Source organism: Clarias gariepinus, chromosome 3 (assembly GCF_024256425.1).
Source record: "Clarias gariepinus isolate MV-2021 ecotype Netherlands chromosome 3, CGAR_prim_01v2, whole genome shotgun sequence".
Classification (NCBI taxonomy): domain Eukaryota; kingdom Metazoa; phylum Chordata; class Actinopteri; order Siluriformes; family Clariidae; genus Clarias; species Clarias gariepinus.
This window is the reverse complement of record NC_071102.1, coordinates 22,397,135-22,416,829: the sequence shown is the minus strand read 5'-3', so window position 1 is coordinate 22,416,829 and position 19,695 is coordinate 22,397,135.

Below are 19,695 nucleotides of genomic sequence, written 5' to 3'. Positions count from 1 at the left end.
GCAAGTAGCGTATTCGTAGCTTATTTTTAAGTAGATTATTAAATCCGGTACATAACTGTTCATACTTTAATATCGCTGTTACTCAACATTTTAATTTCACTTGTATTGCAGGTTACTATAAAAGATTCATTAAATTCTCTCCAGCAGTCGATTTAAGACGCGCCCACAGTTTGATGTATGTGCAGTTTGCAGTCAAAACTCTCTATCAGTTTCTAATCCAGCACATAACTGCTCATTGGTTAACTTCTACTCAACATTTTAATTCAATTTATGACATGGGTTTAGTTTCAAGGACTGCCGAAGTTTCATTAAATTCTGTCCAGCAGGTTTTACGTGAAGCTGTGACAAAAAAAAAAAAGCTGTGTCTGGACAGACATACAGATATACAGACAGACAGAACATTTTCTGAGACTGGTTTTAGGTCCTCCAATATATGAAACATAAGGATATCATTAAAAAAAAAAACAAGTTCTAACCAATGTACGAATAAAACTCTTTTATTTACTGTATATAGAAGAGAAAAATGTAATTGAATTTATTTATTCCACTTATCCTATGTAGGGTCATTTGAGGTAAAGGCAGGATACAGCCAGGATGGGGTGCCAATCCATCACAGGGCACACACACCCATACACAATCACACACTGCAGGCAATTTGGAAATGCCTGCACCACATATCCTTAGATTGTGAGAGGAAACCCACCAACCATTAGAGGAATATACAAACTCCAACAGACAGAACAAGAAAGATTAAATTTTGCAACAGTGCAAACTACCGCCTTACAGCTTTGTAAAATTTTTTTGATATACTTTTTTAAACACTATATATATCCCTAATGAGCAAGCTGGCGGCGATAGCAACAAGAAAAAAAACTGAGATGATATGAGGAAGAAACCTTAACAGGAACCAGACTTTAAAAAAGGAACCCATCCTCGTTTGAGTGACATTTAATAGTGAGATTTATAAATTAGTTATATATTAGTTAAATTGTTACCGCACTCAGCCATAACATTATCACCATTGCTAGGTGAATTGAATAACATTGATTTTTAATTGTACTGTATACCAGATAACTGGTGATAGGCGGCACGGTGGTTTGGTTTACATGTTCTCCCCATGCTTGGTAGGTTTCCTTCGGGTACTCCAGTTTCCTCCCACAGTCCAAATACACACAAATTGCCAAAATTCCCAGTAGTGTGTAAATGTGAATGTGAGTATTCACTGAAGATTATACCAGGCTCGTAAAAATGGTACAGTGGTCACATTGGTCTCCATGGTCCCTAGTTGGACTACAGAGGTTCCTAGATGTTTGGATGGAAATAGGTGATAAGATAATGGGCACCAAGGCTCATCTATACCTGTGGGGAGTAAAAGCTAGCCCACTTGGCTTGATCCCAGAGAAAAGCCAATTTACTGTAGCACAATTTGCTGAGAAAAAAAGGAAACACTGTCCATGACTTGTCCTGCTGTGTATGGGGATTTGCAAGCAAAGAATTCAAGCTTGTTGATCTGGCCATTAAATTCAACAGATCCTAATCTGATCGAGCATCCATGGGATGTACCAAACAAGTCTTATCCATGGAGGCCACCGTGTCGACTGAACACTGATGGAGACTTGAGTGCAAATAAACTATCAGAGGTTAATGCAGCCTTGCATCTCCAGGTCCTGGGTTTAATTCCCGCGTCGAGTCTGTGTGCATAGAGTTTGCAGATTCTTCCCATGCTTGGTCACCAATGGTCACTAGTGGCCTCCAAAGGCCCTAGTTGAACCACAGAGGTTCCTATAATGTACCATAAGCTGCATTATAAATTCTGCTTCATTAATATTCAACTTCTGGAATCCTCGATGTCAGATGTCAGGTGTTAGCCAAATTAGTTTGAAAACTATACTCATTCTCAAAAGTAGTACCACATTAACACGTTGTTCATGAAGGATAAAAAGGCATTCAAATGCAAATACCAGCTTGGTTTATACAGGAATCTTGGAACAACCTCATCTTTGTGCAGATGTTTCCTCATTGATGGGGAAATTATACATTCATGACCCAGCATTTCAAATGTCATCCAATTACCAAAAAAAAAAAAAAAGAAGAAAATACTTTCCCAATTACCATGTTAAATTAGAAACAATAATCTTTATTTTCAATTTTCCTTTGTGGTTAAGTAAGGTTATGCTTGAATCTATAAATATAATCAAATACTGTATAGAAACAGACACACAGCAACTTTTCACAAAAGGATGCTTAAAAAAAGGACCCGGACACTTTCCAAGACTGTGAGGTTCGTTAAACTGATTAGAGGTTACCGGAGGACATCAGATCTGCTCTGATCTTTCTTCTGGAAGTAATTAAGCTGCTCAAAAGAGAAAGACTCCCATCAGAACGCGGACGTTCTTTCCATTTTGTTGAACTTAAATCAAAAACATATTCATTAGTATCAGAAATAAACTGGCATGCAAATCTAAACCACTTACAAAAATAAACAGCTAAATATGTACAAGATCATAAACAGTCCATTAGAGATTTTTCTTTGCTATTATTATAATTTTTTTTTATTATTGTTATTATCATTATACAAACCACTCACCCCTTTTGTACCCCAACACTGAGTTAAGAGGCTGGAGCTAAGGGGGTGACATGCAGTAACAAGCAGCATTTTCAATACAGAACACATTTTTTCCCCAGTTCAAACACTGGCACCAAATAATGATGCACCACTGATGAGGGAAATAAAAGTCTGTCTGGAGAGCAGCAGACCACAAGGAGATAAGGGGGGCGGGGGGGGGACTGAAAGAGCACTGTGACACAGTAGCCTTCAACAAATGCGAGAAGAAAGGAAGTTGAAAATTTGTAATATAAGGAGACATTTGCGCCAGAATTAGCGTGGGATCTCGACAACAAAGACGAGGACGACTTCGCCGACTCCGGAGCTGTAAGCACGGCTGCCCGGGGTCTGGCTGCTGTGCCTCTTAAGGGAGAGATTCGCCTTACAGCTGGCACAAGCGCAACAGAACTGATCTGCCTTTCCCATAAATCCCCCTCCCTCCTTCGCTTACTCGTAGCGTCAGACTGGGCTGGGTGTCAGGGATGGCACACATCTCATCAGTCACACCGCAATCTCTCTGCCAAGACTGTACCCGGCCACAGAGAAACACCGTGCTGCGTTTTTTACACTACACATACACACACACACTTTCCGTCATCTACACACCCTGGCTAACTAAAAGAGCTGTTGTTCCACCCATCTGTATCCAGATCCCACTTTCAAACGCTCTTTGTATATGAAAGTGGACGTGTTTGTGTGAGAATACTGCATGCTATATCCATCACTTTCTTGTTGCTCGGCTGAAACTGGCTGACCTCGGCATCGCATTTAGCCCGTTTAAGTCAGTTTAGCTTAGGCCCTTTCCTCTTTTAACCCCAGCCAAAGGGCTGGGCCCTCAGGCATCAGAGGAGTTAAAGAGAGTGGAAAACCCACGCTTGGCCGCTTCTCTGTTTACTACCAAGTTTTACACTCTGCTCATGGAAGAAACAAAAGAAATGTTTGCAACTTTGTCTCCAGCTGCCTCAATCATCATCAGCTCCAAGCTTTTAAGAGCAGAGGCTGATCTTCACCACTAAGACCACATCCGTGCCCAAACTCACCCCAGAGATCACACTGAACCAGATAAACAACCATCTACATAACAACCATCCATCAGAGAGGGCTTTTCTCTCTCTCTCTCCCTCTCTCTACATATCGTTACGATTCAGATTTTTAATAGCTTTTTTTCCAGTCTCCATATTTATAACATTTAATGCCAGTTTTTACACTGTGCATAACTTCTTTTATCTTTTTTTTCATCTTTTATCATGTGGTTTTTATGATTCATGAATCTTGTCCTAAATGGCACATTGGTACAACATGTACTGTAGCATTGCTGATCCCACAGCTCCAGAGCAACTTTTTACTACTACTTTATTATTACTGTGTGTGTGCGCGCACGTGTGAAGTTTCTCTTGTTCTTCTAGGTTATCTCTATTGAGATAGATGATGGACAGTAAATTTGCAGTTGCGTGTGTAAAGCATGTCATGCACATGATTATCCTCTAATTTAGGGTGCATTCTCATCCCACACCCATACCCACCCCACTCCTCTGTATTACTTTAGATCCACCACAACCTTGACTAAAGACAAATCAATCAACCGATATTGTCCTTTGTAGCCTAGAAGATTTTTATCCCATGATGTAGTAAATGCTTGTTGTGCATTTCTATGTGTATTGGACACAGACAAAACATGGCATCGGTGCTATAAACTCTCCCAACCTACATGTAGGTGAAAAAGTGAATCATAACACTATTTTTGTTAAGGCTTCATTTTTTATAATACTTCTCACAATCCGTGCTTAGTTTTTGTAAAGATGCATATATATATATATATATATATATATATATATATATATATATATATATATCAGATAAAAAGAAAGGTATTTGCTACAGTAAATACAATTTCATGCCTATTTATGTCTGTAATGTCTAACTTTTTTTCCCCCTGTAGTGTCTGTAACTTTTTATTTATTTATATATTTCAATATCTTAACACTCACTCAGATAAAACTTGGCCAATTTAGATTTCACATGAAAAGACACAAACCTGAAAAAGTGTATTATTCTAAAATGCAAAACTGTTAAAATATTGCAACATGAACTTGACATAGTTACGGACACTACAGATTTTTTAAGCAACAATTTTTACAGGTCATATTACAGCTTACACCAATTTTAGTATCAATACTCATTAGGAAATATGAACAAGTTGCATTTTAAATAATTATTGTTTGAAGTGAGACAGTACAATGATGAAAAATGGGCATTTTTGAGGCACATTTAAAATCATCTCTCCAAAACAGCTGAACTTAGCAACTTGAATTTTTTACAGAAGCAAGATTGGTCACTTTAATGTTGCATAAACTTTAGGAGTAGCTTCTTTGGCTCACACACATTTTCTGTATTACAGAATATGTATAACAAAATAAATAAAATTCTGCACCAATACTGTGTTTTGGTCGACTCACCCTAGCATGTGGTGCATCCAGCAAAAGTCTTGCTCCCATTTGAACTTATTGGGTGGGGTTCAGTCTTATTTGCTAAGCCTTATTATTTTTTGCAGTGGTATCTAGCCCAGTGTCACTACTGCTAGAGTCAAATACAGCTTATGACTTGGAATTTCCAACCAAAGAAAATGCCTCCTCAACTTTAAAATTCCTCCTCTGAAAGTCTGGAAGGTTTCCTCAACCCCATGTTCAGAATTTGACGTCAATGTGGCTAAGCAATACGCCTGTGTACACCGTCAACAGGAAATGAAATTTCACTTCATCAATTTGAAGCAGTTCACAGTAGAATTAACTTTAGATCAATCAACAAGGACAGACTTTATTATTTGGTTAAATGGATAGACTCAGTTTAAAAGTGTACAGTAGAATTTCCAGCTGATAGAATCCATTTGCATGGGTTAGACATCTAAAATTAAAATGTTTCATATTAATTTATTTGCAACATAGATCATAGAATCTTATAAAATAACTTGATAGTCTTGTCTTAAAAAGGAGTGAGTTAAACATTGATGGTAAAGACACTTTTAAAACAAAAATTCTGAAGCTATTAGTAAATTAAACATTTATTAAAGTCATTCTCCGTGAGATGAGAATGGTTATTCATGCCTTACACACTGCTGCTAGGACGCAGTTGTATATCAGATTGTAATATCTCTGCTTGACTCCTAATGAAAATATAAAGATACAGAAAAGCACATACTGTAGGCAGTACGGTGGCTTAGTGGTTAGCACTGTCGCCTTGCATCTCCAGAGTCTGGGTTCGATTCCCGGCCAGGTCTGATTCCTGCCCCTGATGGTCCGCTGTGGCGACCCCTTGCCAGGAGTAGCAGAAAGACCACCAACAAGAAAACTGGTATTATGTGTGCAGATACAGTAGCAGTTCCCTTAACTGGGGAAAATATGTGTTTTGACCATAAAGCAATAGCAATCTCCATCCAGCTCCTAAGCATGAAGAATATCTAAAGGAAATTAACACGAGACGACATTACATTTGTTCATAAGGGTAGCTTGCATGATCAAGTACACTATATGGACAACAGTAATTGGCCAAACCTGCAATATGAAGTCTTTTCTTTTGCAGCTCTAACAGTTTTCACTCTTTACAAGATTTTAGAGTGTTCCTGTGGGAATTCATTCTGTAAAGTGTTTATGAGGTCAGACACTGATGTTGGACGAGAAGGCCTGGCCCAAAATTTCCATTCCAGAGGTGCTTGTTGGGGTTGAAGTCAGGGCTCTGTGTTAGGGCCAGTCGAGTTCTTCCACCCCAAACCCATCAAATGTCTTTATAGTCCTTGCTTTGGGCACTGAAGTCATACACAGTCATGTTGGAAAAGGGCCTTCACCAAACTGTTGCCACAAACTTGGAAGCAAAGCATTGTCCAAGATACAGCACCTTGGTATGCTGAAGCATTAAGATTGGCCTTCACTGGGTATAAGGGCCTGATCGAAATACTGTACCTGAATTCAATCATTAACAGGATTAACCAAATACTTTTGTTCATATAGTGTAGAAATACTAAAATTAAAAAATTAAAAAAGATTCTTAGGTATCCAGATGTAAACTGTCACTTATTTCTGAAATCTGAGTGACTGCAATGATGAGTTAGTTGATGTCTTTCACCAGACCAAGCTTCTTAACAGCAAAATAATCAAATAACTACACTTACAGTATAAAATAATTATGTAGGCTGCACCTATTGGAGGTCACCACATTAGTAGATCTGAGCTGCTTTTGGCTCAGGCTTTACATCAGATACCCTTCCTGATGCAACCCTCCCATATTTATTCAATCTTGGGACCAGCATTAAGGGTACGCTGTAACCCCAGTACCTGGATAACAAACTTGGGCCTTCTGTATGGCAGATGGGAAGCCTGCTGCTGAGTCTCCAATTGCCATAATTTATAATTATTATCATTACATCATAACATCAAAAAGCAATAACAGCCATTACCACTGGTACGTTTGTGACTTTACTACCTTTACAAGCATGTGATTATGCATCAAACTGAACATTTTGTACAAAATAAGAGAAGAGAAGCTATTACCTTTTCATCATACATGCTGTAATGTACTTGCATTTTCAAAAAGCATGTACATATGATGAACAGCTGTCTGGTCATATAGTTAGCATGTTGCTAACATCATCATAATTAGCTAGTATGTTGTTGTTAGCAAGTACATCATGCAAGTTCAACGTTAGCTAGTACGTTTTTGCTAGCAACATGCTAGCTAATTATGTACTTGCATTTTCAAAAAAGCATGTATGATGAACAGCTGTCATGTAGCTAGTACATCATTAGCTAGCATTTTGCTAACAACATCAATAAGCTAGTATGTTGTTGCTATCAACATGCTAGCTAATGATGTACTGTACTTGCATTTTTAAAAAGCATGTGTCTGGTCATGTAGCTAGTACATACTTAGCTAGCATGTTGCTAACAACAACATCACTAGCTAGCAGAACAAAACATGCTTTTATGCAGCATCCATATTTTATTTTCACACAATTTGAGAATTTTCAGTGCAAGTCTATTGTATTAGAAACATGAATAAGCTATATTGAACATAATAATCTATATTGAACATTTATAATTTATTATTTACAAAAATGTATTATTTTAACACAGCAGCAAAACTGACTTTAACCTTCTCACGTCTCTAATGATCGGGTGTGCGACAGTCTAATTGTTTTTATACTGCTTTGTAGCCTGGGCAGTCTATTTAGTGACTAAAACCATAATTCACAGCACAGAAAGATTTATTGAACTTAATATAATATAATACAATATAATTATAATGAACAAATTTGTGACCGTGAAAAATATCAACTCATTAAATGATGTCATGAAAATTAAGTATATTAAATCCATTCAACTTTGCTGTTTTCTCTCAACTATGTGTTTTCAGTATGCAGGTACTGTAGCTGCAGTTCCACCTGACTGCTGGTTGGACACCACACTCCATCTCTGGTGTTTACACTGAGAAGTAAAGGCTGATTGTTATAAACATGATAATACCAAAGAAATACTTCTCTAATGGCTTCTAATTGTAAAATAAAATAATTTAAATCAAGGCAATTCTCATCTTCTCAATGCTCAAAATGAATAAAATCCACCTCATTTCTCAAACTGAACTTTCTTTCTTTGTTTTGTTTGTTTGTTTTTTTTGTTTGTTTGTTTCTACATGAAAGGAAGCAGCATAAACAGAATTCAGACCTGTCTGTGAATATTTGTACTGTATATTAACCTTTTTCATGTAGAAAAGCTCTGGTAGAAGATTTTTTTTTATGGAAAAGTTTCAAGCAAACAATTACTCTCTAGATTTCTTTAGTATTATTAAATTTTTTAAAGTGGCTGACTGGCAATATTTATACTTTGCTAAAAAAAAAACTTTAAGTGCAAGGAGCAGAACCTTTCTGACGTTAATATTTTTTGTCTGTTGGTTCTGTTTGTTTAAAAAATGCTTTTGAAGTAAATATCTATCTTGCGTGCTTTGCTTGGTCTTCTTGCATCTGTTTATAATACAATCATTTTCAACAAGCTCTAGCAGGACAATAACCGGAACATTCCGAATACAATAAATCTTGGTTTCTACAATTTTTTTTTTTTTTCAAAAATCAACTCCCAGCTGTTGGCTTCATCACATGTTTCTCCAATTTGATAAATTCAAACAGTAAATAATAAACGCAGGAACACAAACACCAAAAAGAGGTGAACAGATCCGATCTCGTTCTAAGGCTAGGGGTAGTTATAGCTAGAAAAAGAGGTCATCTTAATCAACAAGGTCTTGGAGGATGAGCCAATGTAAAAATTGACTTTCTTTCTCTTTTCTCATCACACTGTGCAGCAGCAGCTGATGTTATTCATCTTCAAAGAAAAATCGATACCTTTTTTTTTTTTTAACCATCCTGAAATGTTGACAGACACATTTCTGCAAGGAGAGCCCTTAAACATTTGTTTCCTCCCTTCACAATTTCACGTGCCGGGCCATTTCAGCAAAACCGTGCCCATGCAAAATTGTTCCACTTCTACTTCTATCAATACACTCTCAAACACGGGACACGACCAAACCCTTCCTGCACTGTGTGTTAAGTGAGAGTGACTACCGACATCAGTCTGAGTCCCACTAATGTACAGCCTTATACTAAATGTGTCCGGATCTCAAGCTTAGGACTAAATGGACGAGAGTGTTAAATTGTTGGTGGCCTGTGTGTGGGGTGTAAAAGCCCATTTCTCACATGCACCCATAACAGTGTAAGTACAGAAAGCATCCCTCTGGTGTGTGCTCACCAGCACAGCATCCATATCATCACATGATCATTTTATCCACAGGAGTTCTGACACGTTCGAATTCTGACACGGTGGAAATCCAGATTGCTAGGGAGAGTAACGGGTTCAAACTTCTTCTAAACAGGAACAGTACAGAGGAACAGTGTGACCTATGTTTAATTTTAATTATTGTTTGATTGTTAATCTATATAACAAGACAGAGTTTATCCAGTATATCATATCATTAGCATTCATGCACTATTATGACATTCGTGTGGCATTCGTGCACAGACACTCCTCTAAAAACCAAATAGAGGTAGAATCAGCCCCAACAGTGGAAACTTGTTCAATAGAGCGGATATCTCTTCGGTAAACAAGGACCTGCAATGCACAGCATAGAAAGATAAATAAATCTTCTCTGCACCAAGTGTGAGGCAGAGAGAGAGAGAGAGAGATTTAGGAGTTAACTGAAGGAAATGTCAGGCTATTTTGGTTTCTCAAAAAAAAAGGGAATTTGCAAACACAGACACTGGGGCTCGGTGTACAAAGGAAGCCAGAGGAATGTCGAGTGCACATTATTGAGCGCAGTTTTAATTGTCTGCAAAAAGAACAATTACACCAAAAAGTGGTTCAGACACTGAGGGTTTTTTTTCGCAAAACGCTACTTAATTTTCACCCCTTCAAGACAAAATCTTTAATTAAAACAAACAATGTTTATACATTATTATACAGTTTTAAAGGGGTGAGATAGGGTTCTAGGTGAAATCATTTTTAATTATTAGTGTCTAAAACTGAAGACACAGGGGGCGTTTCCGAGTTTTAGCATTTCTCATTTTCAGCTGCCTTATCCCTAATATAACCAAAGTTTTTTTAACAGCTGAAGGAGAAAATATTAATGATTAATAAAGCTGTAAAACAAAGTATTATGCATAATATATATAATACAAATAATAATTTGCTTATCATCATCACTATCAATATCATGAATATCATCATATACCCAATATACCTTAAATAATAACCTTCTTTTTCAATAAAACAACCTATTCTAACTTTAAAAACAGGGAAAGAGGAAAAGAAATGCTATACAACAGCAACAACTACTACTACTACTAATACTAACAATAATAATAATAATAAATTTGACCTTTATTCATTACATATACATAACTACACAGTGAAATTTTTTATTCTTCGTATATCCCAGCTTTTTGTTAGTAAACTTGTATCAGAGCACGAGATCAGCCGTTATACGGTGCCCATGGAGTAGAAAGCGTCAAGGGATTTGCTCAAATAACTCCCCGATCAGTAACTTAGAGCCTTAACACACTAAACAACAGCAATTCCACATATACAACACATGAAAATATTTCAGTAAAAAAACAAGTTTAAAAAGTTTTAAAGAACATGCTAATGCATATTAAAGTATCAGCATATTAAAGTAAAGAAACATATTAAGTATTTAAATGTTCTTATAGGTAACATGTGATCTGTGCACCAGATTTTATATAGTTTTTATTTTCATTTGAAAAAAAGTCTTAGTCTTTGTTTTTTTCCTAGGGATTTTGAATTATTTATTTATTATTATCATCATCATAATCATCATTATTAATATTATTATTTTAGAACTTTATTGTTGACTTTCCAAAGACTTTTTTGCATGCAATAAAGAAGCAGGTGTCAGAAGTCACAGTCCCCAGAACGGCTGTTGACGGTTCTGCAGGATGTTCAGTAAAAAGTAGTAGCTAATTTCCTGATAATACCTGAACCTAAAGCATCACACCAAATACTGACCTTAATGCATTAATTATTGTTTACTGAGCTTTATACAGTAGTTGTTGTTTATTTGCATGTGTTTAAGACTTTTGCACAGTATTGTACTATATATATTTACTATTATTTAAACACCTGCACAATGTCACAATGCTTTTATATATTGTGATTTTGAAAGGATTCTTTGTTCTGCTGAGATACTCAGGGCTTTTTTTTCTTTCCTCAGAATTGCTTTTAGAGATGAATCTTCTCTGGGGAAAAAAAACCTTGGTTGTACTGTAGATTCTACATAGAACCTTTATAGGACAAAAATTAACAAGGTGATTGTTTAAAAAAAAGGGACTAAAGATGGGCTTTAATGATATCACATAACATAATATTATATAATATTATATTATTATTTTATATAATTTCACTGTGCTGTAATGTATATGTGACAAATAATTATTATTTTATTATTATTTAAATAATAAAATTATTTTATTATTATTACATTTTAGTCCTGCAGGATTATTATTATTATTATTATTATTATTATTATTATTATTGTTGTTGTTGTTATCATGCAGTATAAAGCACATAGAGGATGCAGGATAAAGAGAGAAAAAAACATCTTTTTAAAGATAGCTCTGGAATCTGTCAGTTGAACATACCTGTGAGTTGTAGTTAAACACACAACAAATCCCACAATCCCCTTCTGAATCACTTTCATCCTGTAAGTTGAAAGTCCACATACTGCCTCCTAGTGGTAAAAACTCATCAGAGCACTGGGTCTAACTCTGGAGAGCTTATTTATTCTGCATGCTGCTGCTGGATCCCTGCCCTTAATCTCAACATGTTCTTAGTTCTCATCTTAGTGCTGTCTTTCTACCTACCTACCTATTATTATTATTGTTATTATTATTATTGTTGTTATTATTATTATTATTATTATTTAACAATAATGGAAAGGGAAAGTGATGTGTTGTATTTATTTGTATTTACGGTCCGTAATATCAACCAGGACAGATACAGTAATAGTCTCCTTCACAGCTGGAATTCAATGTCATTTTACATTCAGGAAACCAATTTCACTCCCAAGCACACACACGCACACACACTTCTCTTTGAGAAACTGCATCTAAAGCTCATGGAAATTCACATAGTAGACTCTCTCTCTCTCTGACCTGAGCATGTGTAGAGCAACTTTTGCAAAATAACAAAACAAAACAAAAATAAATCTGTGTGTATATGATTTATGAGGATGTGCTGCGGTGTGATTATTCACTAAACCCATAATTGGTGTTGGTCATTTTAAACAATTTTAGATTGATGGAAGGGCCACTCATTATTAAAAATTTTATAGTGTATTATCAACAATTAACAGTATATTTTGTGCTACTATTTAGGATGACTGGCATGCCAAAAAGTGCTATATATATATATATATATAATTCTAATGTACTGCTTAGGCCAATCTCTGGTTTTTCTGCACCAATGTGTCAAAACCCACCTGAGTAAACAATCTGATTGCTCCTGATTGCTGCCTAATCAGTCCTGGTGAAATGAGCTTTGTAGCTTATGTAGGTCTGTGATTTATTTATGAATTACGCACGGTTTAAAGTTTCTGAACTATTTAGAAATCCTTAGCACTCTGGTTTATTTAGTTAGTTCGAACAGTGTTTGTTCAGTAATTTTCACTTCACCACACCTTACAGGCGTAGATCAATATTATTCCTTGTTTCTCAGTAATTATTAAAAAGAAAAAAACGGAACTGCAAAAACATTATTGTTTTTGGTATTTCAAGAAATATAATGTTTGTCCAGTATTAGGTTCATAACTATTATCTAATAATGAATGAATGCTAAAAAGAAATACAGTTTAAATAAGAGTGAATGTGTTTTTACATTAATATATATTAATAAATAAATAAATAAATAAATAAATAAATAAAAGCAAGAAAATCAAAGCAAAAAGAAAAGGGCCTATACATGACTAAAGAGTTATGGCTCAAATATGCACGAAAAACAAAAAGGACGTTGTTTAATTTAATTATCAGAAGGAATGAATTGCACTATCTTGGCTGAGAAGTTCACAGAGGAAAGAGAGAGAGAGAGAGAGAGAGAGAGAGAGAGAAAATTTGGACCAGGAGACGCAACACACCATAACCAATACTTATCTGCATTTTTCTCCCTGCCAAATACGCTGTACTAAATTCTGCCATATCGCGTAACGTAAGATGTGTGCTTTTTTGGCCTGGCCCGTGCACAAAAATAACAATCACTAGGTTCAACTGACCCTAGTCACATTGCTCACTGGCTTGTGACTGCAATTCCCTTTAAGACAAGACTCATGAATAGTCGAGTTCTGTGCCGAAAATAAAACGCACTCTGAGGCAGGATTATATTCCACATTTATCTATCTGTCTATCTATCTATCTAAAAACACACACTACAGTATATACAATATGTATGTATATGTTATATACGCGTATGTGTGTGTGTGAGTGAGTGAGAGAGAGAGAGAGACATGTCTGCTTGTAATTCACTTACAGGCACAGCTTCGACACTCAATCAGGTCAGCGATGGCGGGCCGCAGGAACCCATCCAAACCCATGTGCCGGATCCATTACCTGCACACAGGCCGGCGCCACATGTGGGATGACTAATATATTCCTATACATTGCTGTAAATATTATGTATTTCCTGGCAATGGCACTCCATTGCCAGTGTAATAAACATATTATTTTATCCAGCACAGACAACTGTGCTATTATTCACAAGTACAGGACTTTTATTATTCTCTGGCTGCTGGTTTCGATTTGAAGGACAAGCCACTGGACGTGAAACATATGGCCAACAGGTTTGTCTAACTCCAGTTTTGGTGCATTAATAAAATCATCACCACAGCCTGGGCCTTGTACTGAGTACCTGAGATACAAAATATGGAGAGAAAAAGATGTTCAAAGGGTCTAATTGGAAGTTAACACGATGTATTAATATAATTAGTGAGTAATTCCACACACACAAAAAAAGCAATACGTGGATAATGATCAATCTGTGATTGCAGCATGGAAACCAGTTGTGAGCTACGTTTTTATTATTATTACTAAAAATGTATTATAATTATAATTTAAATATTTAGGATTATTAAACGTCATGGTTTCATGAACATCAGATAAACTTCACCGGATATTATTTTATTTTACTGACCTTTTAAATCAAGATACCAAGACAAGTTTGCATTAAAGAACGTATGTTTAATTGGACATAAATAATTATACACTGTACTACCCCACCAGTGCGTATGTACAATATTTCCACTATAACTTAACACCGATAATATACTGTATTTGGACTTTGAACTAATAAATACATAAAACAAAAGTATGTATTTATAAGAGATTTAAAAGACAAAGCGTTTACAAAAATGAATCCAAAAAAGTACTCAGACACCACAAATGAGCAGCACTACTGTAATACTTTGTGGCAATTACAACTTCAAGATGTCTAGAGTCAGAAGCAAATAACGCTGTGCAGTATTGTGGTTTCATTTTGGCCCATAGTTGTGGCAAATCATATTCAAATCCCTAAAGTTACGAGTGGTATACTCACAACTTCAAAATCTCGGTCCCTTCGTGCTCTACAGGGTGGGTGAAAAGTAACTAGGCATTAAAATTGGTAATAAAGTCCACATTTCTAAAGCAAATTTATTGAAACAAACTGTACTTTATTAAGCAGGAAAATGAAAGCAAATCTTTCAGTTTCAACATAAGCACCGGTTGCATGTACAAGTTTCCTCAAAAGGCCAGGGATGGAAAGTACGTTCTCCTGAAGGAAATTGTCTGGGAAATTGCTGAGAACCTGCTGAATCCAAGTCCTCCAGTGTGTGAGGCTTTGTTCTGTACCCCTCCTCCTTGGCGTAATCCCACAGGAAAAAAATAAATAAATCACATGGAGTGAAATCTGGACTTTTTGGAGGACCTTTACAAGGGCTTGATGGGAGTTAAATGTGATGATGCACCATAGGGTGGTGTTCCAGAGATGCTACAAGTTCTAGAGCTATTAAAAATGGCCTTGTTAATTTTCACCCACCCTGTATATGATGTGTTATTCCCCGATACCAAATACATGAAATATATAATGCATCCCTTTATCATGATGGTTCTACAGTCAAAATGTTCTCATGATCATACAAGCCTCGCTTCTTTCACCAAACATGACGAGCTAAATGATTCCCAGAGAGTGTTTATTTCATGTTTTGTTTTGTTTGCAGATTTTAGGTCCACATGGTTTTATGTTGTTGTTGTTTTTCAGCAGTTTTGCATGCAGTGGACAAAGAGAGATAATTGTGGTGAAGTTCATTGCTTATTGTTATCTGTGTAACCGCTCTTGTTTTTTATCATTAGTCAGAGATCCTGAGGTCAAATTAATTGCAAGACAAATGACATGAGGTACTGTAGATGTGCAGTATATGCATTGCATAACAGAATCCTTATTCCTCCTGCCTTTATGTTGAAATGAGCTCATTTCCACAGTGCCACGCTGTACTAAATGGACATATTTTCAGGGAAAATACTCATGTTTTTTTTTAAGTCACTGATGCGATCAGCTGATGGGAGAAAGAAGATGGAAAGTAAGTTTGCATTTCATAGTTCCTTGTTTACATTTTATCGCTTCATAACCATCTAGTAATCGCAGACCGTTACTGTGTTTACTGCAACACTTCAGCAGGACGTTTAGTATTATACATTCAGATACCACATTTATCTTTCCATGGTTTTATTAGAAATGTTTTTGAGGTAGTAACACCTGCATGCTTTGAAGCCATACAGGCATAAGTAAAACTTAGTGCGTTATGATGGTAAAGCAAGGATTTTGTATAAGATGCAGTAGTATTACTTCACTAGTTTACCATCTTGTTAACAACAATGAAATGAACATTATTACTCAGTATTGATGATATACCCTGTAGGGTAACTCCAAAGTCTCCACACATACGGTAGAGGAATCCACTCATGATGAACTCGCTGAATGCTCTTGCAATGTTTTGTGTTAAAATAAATAAATATATATTTCTGCTATATATAGAGATAACCCATCGATACCCTCTGCATTATTATTATTATTATTATTATTAGAACTGTGTATTATGCTGCCGCGATTACAAGGAGTGGTCGAGTCAACCCGAGACAGTTTTAAGAGTAAAAATTCAATTTATTTCTCTATATAATTTTAACAAAGATACCTTAGATACCATCAATGTAGAAAATTATCTCGCATCTGAAATGCCGGCTTAAATGCTTTACATCTGAACCGCTGGCCTCCCAGAAACTCCTTTAATGGCCCAAACATGTGGAAATGTACAGGACTGTACGAAAAATCCGGCAATGACTCCTACCCGAGTTGCTGTAATGTGCAAGTGGTGTTGGTGACTGATTGTGTGTACAGTTCACACAGACAGATACATCTCTTGAGCATGTTGGTAACAAGTTAACAATCGATTTTTTTATTCAAGGATCAGATGTTCCACCGAATGCTGAACGTTCACAGAAACGACTGCAGTGGGCTCCGAGCCACCCTGGCCAGGATCTTAATTCACGGATGTACGGTTGTCTTTAAAACGTTTGCACTGTTCAAATTTTTTAATGCGCCCCGGAGTCTCATGTGTCTCAAGTCTTCTGTAAAATCTCAATGCCTTTATTCATATGGAATTTCATCACGAGTCCCAGTTTGATTTGAACATTGCTATTTTAGTATTGTCATAATATAATAAACGATAAAACATTACAATTTTACTCATTTTTAACCACTATTTAGGAATGAATAAAGAAATGGTGAAATAATAATAAGAAGCAGGCTGAGCATGATTCAGTGAACATGTCACTGCATCCTAAAAAAATATATACTGACAGAAGTGTGTGCATTATTTATTGTGGCCTGACATTCCACTTTGCAGTGGTGTAGCTGCAGGATTTTACCTGCTTCGCCTGGCTTTTTTTCCGCCGTTTTCACGGCCTGTGTTTTAGTCTATTCTTATCAGCAGAACCACAGGAGAGAGAGGAAGCTTAACCCGTCCCCACAGCAGCCTGGAGAACAGTCACTTGTTCGCGGCACGCTCTGTCGGGGCAAAACCCCGATGCTGGCCTGTGCAAGAAAACAAGTCTCCAAGGCCAGAGGCATTCCAGCACGCCCGACTATCCTCACCTCTCTGACCCTGTTCTGTTCCGTCTGTCCCTCGTTTCTGTTTGCATGTAATTCTGGCGCCACATCCTATTCGTTCTCTCTGAAACACTGGACATCTAAGAGTGTGCTGGTGCTGTGAAGATAAAAAAAAAAGACATAAATAAACACACTCTTGGATATCTCATCATTAAAGATAAATAACAAAATCGTGATGTCTCTAATCTCACATTTTATGAAATCCTTATGATAATTTGTCAAAACAAGACCAATTTTAATATTCCCTGTCACTAACACAGCCATCACACACATACATGCTGTCAAGCATTATTGAGAAAAAAAAAAAAAAAAAAAAAAAAATATATATATATATATATATATATATATATATATATATATATATACACAACCAAAACATTGCTGCTGATTAAATCTTTTTATGTTATACATATAATACACAAAAAATGTGCATGGCCAAAGAAGCTACTTCAGAAGTTTATGCAACATGGAAGTGACTGATGTCACTTCCCTAAAAATGTCAAGTTGCTAACTTCAGCCATTTTGGAGAGATGATTTTATATGTGCCGCAAAAATAGACATTTTTCAGTGTCACACTTTCTCTCTTCAAACAATAATAATTTAAAATGCAAATTATTCAGATTTCTTTATGAGTATTGATACTAAAATTGGCGTAAACGTCTAGAAGCATATGACCTGTAAAAATTGTTGCCTAAATCGAAGCATTCCATGTAAAGTTAGGAATTTTTCAGTTTTTTGTTTAAATGCTCCAAATTAGACACACACCTTATGTCATGTGGCCATAAAACATATACAACATAAACTAGAGTTTATTCAGTTGACATAGCTTTTTTTGTAATCTGCCTTATAAATACTGTTAACACATATACCATTAAAATTCCAATGTTCCGACTTCAGTACTTTGGTAAAAGCTATAAAATCTGTAGTGTCCGTAACCATGTAAAATTTATGTTGCAATATCTTAACAATTTTGCATTTTAAAATAATACACCTTTTCAGGTTGATGTCTTTTCATGTGAAATACCATAAATTGGCCAAGTTTCATTTGAATGACTTAAGATCATTGGAAGATTTGACTTTTTAAAAAAGTTACGGACGGTACATAAAAGGGCACAAAACTGTATTTATTAAATGTGTTACTTTTTATCTAATAAAAATATAAATGAATATGCATATTACCATGACAAGGAAGAAGCGTTGATCATAGATAAGAATCATTAAGTATTATGAAAAATGGTGTTTTATGATCTTATCCAAAAATTCAGTTTTTGATGAGACACTTTTTAGCACCGATACCATGTTTATGCTGATAGTGGCCTGAAGTTATCCTAATGACATTTTCAATGTGCGTTATCATTGCATTTTTCAATATCGATTCCCAATAATGTTAAGCGTCATAAGTTCAAAATACAGCCGTAAAACAAATACAAAGTCACAACATCAGCTAAAGACACGTCTCATTATCCGGAGCAGTGTGGGCAATAAATACGCTCTTTCCCTGACAGGAGTTAGCTAGTTAGTCCTGATATTTACGGTTATTGTCAGCTAGGTGAAAATAACCCCTCTGTTAACCTGCACACTTTATCATGAGCTTTATTGGGCTTGTCTGTGGCTGTGGAAATTGCAAATCCATATACTTTATCACAAGGAGCGGAAAAGCAAAATGCTATTTACTCCAGTCAATTTAGTTTACGGCCTTCGTGGCTTCGCTCGCCCCGTTTATTTGTTAAGCAGCCAATTATTCCCCTTTGGTACTTTTTTTCAACTTTTGGATAACAAGCTGTTACGTAAGGACAGATTTAAGATTAAACATTAAAGCAAAAGATTAAATACAATCTTGTGGATTATTAGAGTTTAAATTTAGATTGAGATCAGTGCAGAGACAGTGGTATAAAGAGTCTGATGAAGGAGAAGCTGAGAACTTGTTTATAAGCTCTGCATAAGCGTGGGGTCTCCTGGGGTCATGTGACAAGCTGTAAGTGGGGGCCTGCTTTAGATCAGCTGTGAGATTAGATGCGAGTTTCAATGGAATAAGTGTGGCGCTTGGTTTAACATGTAGTTTTAGGTGACTAAATACATAGAAAGGTTGAAAAGCTTTAATTGTTTATGTATTATACAGACATTGTCTATAATTTCAAAGATTGTTTTATCACTATTCCTGTAATGTTTTTAAAAAAAAGCACACACACACACACACACACACACACACATATATATACATATATATACACATATATATATATATATATATATATATATATATATATATATATATATACATACATATATATACATATATATACATATATATACATATATATATATATATACATATATATACATATATATACA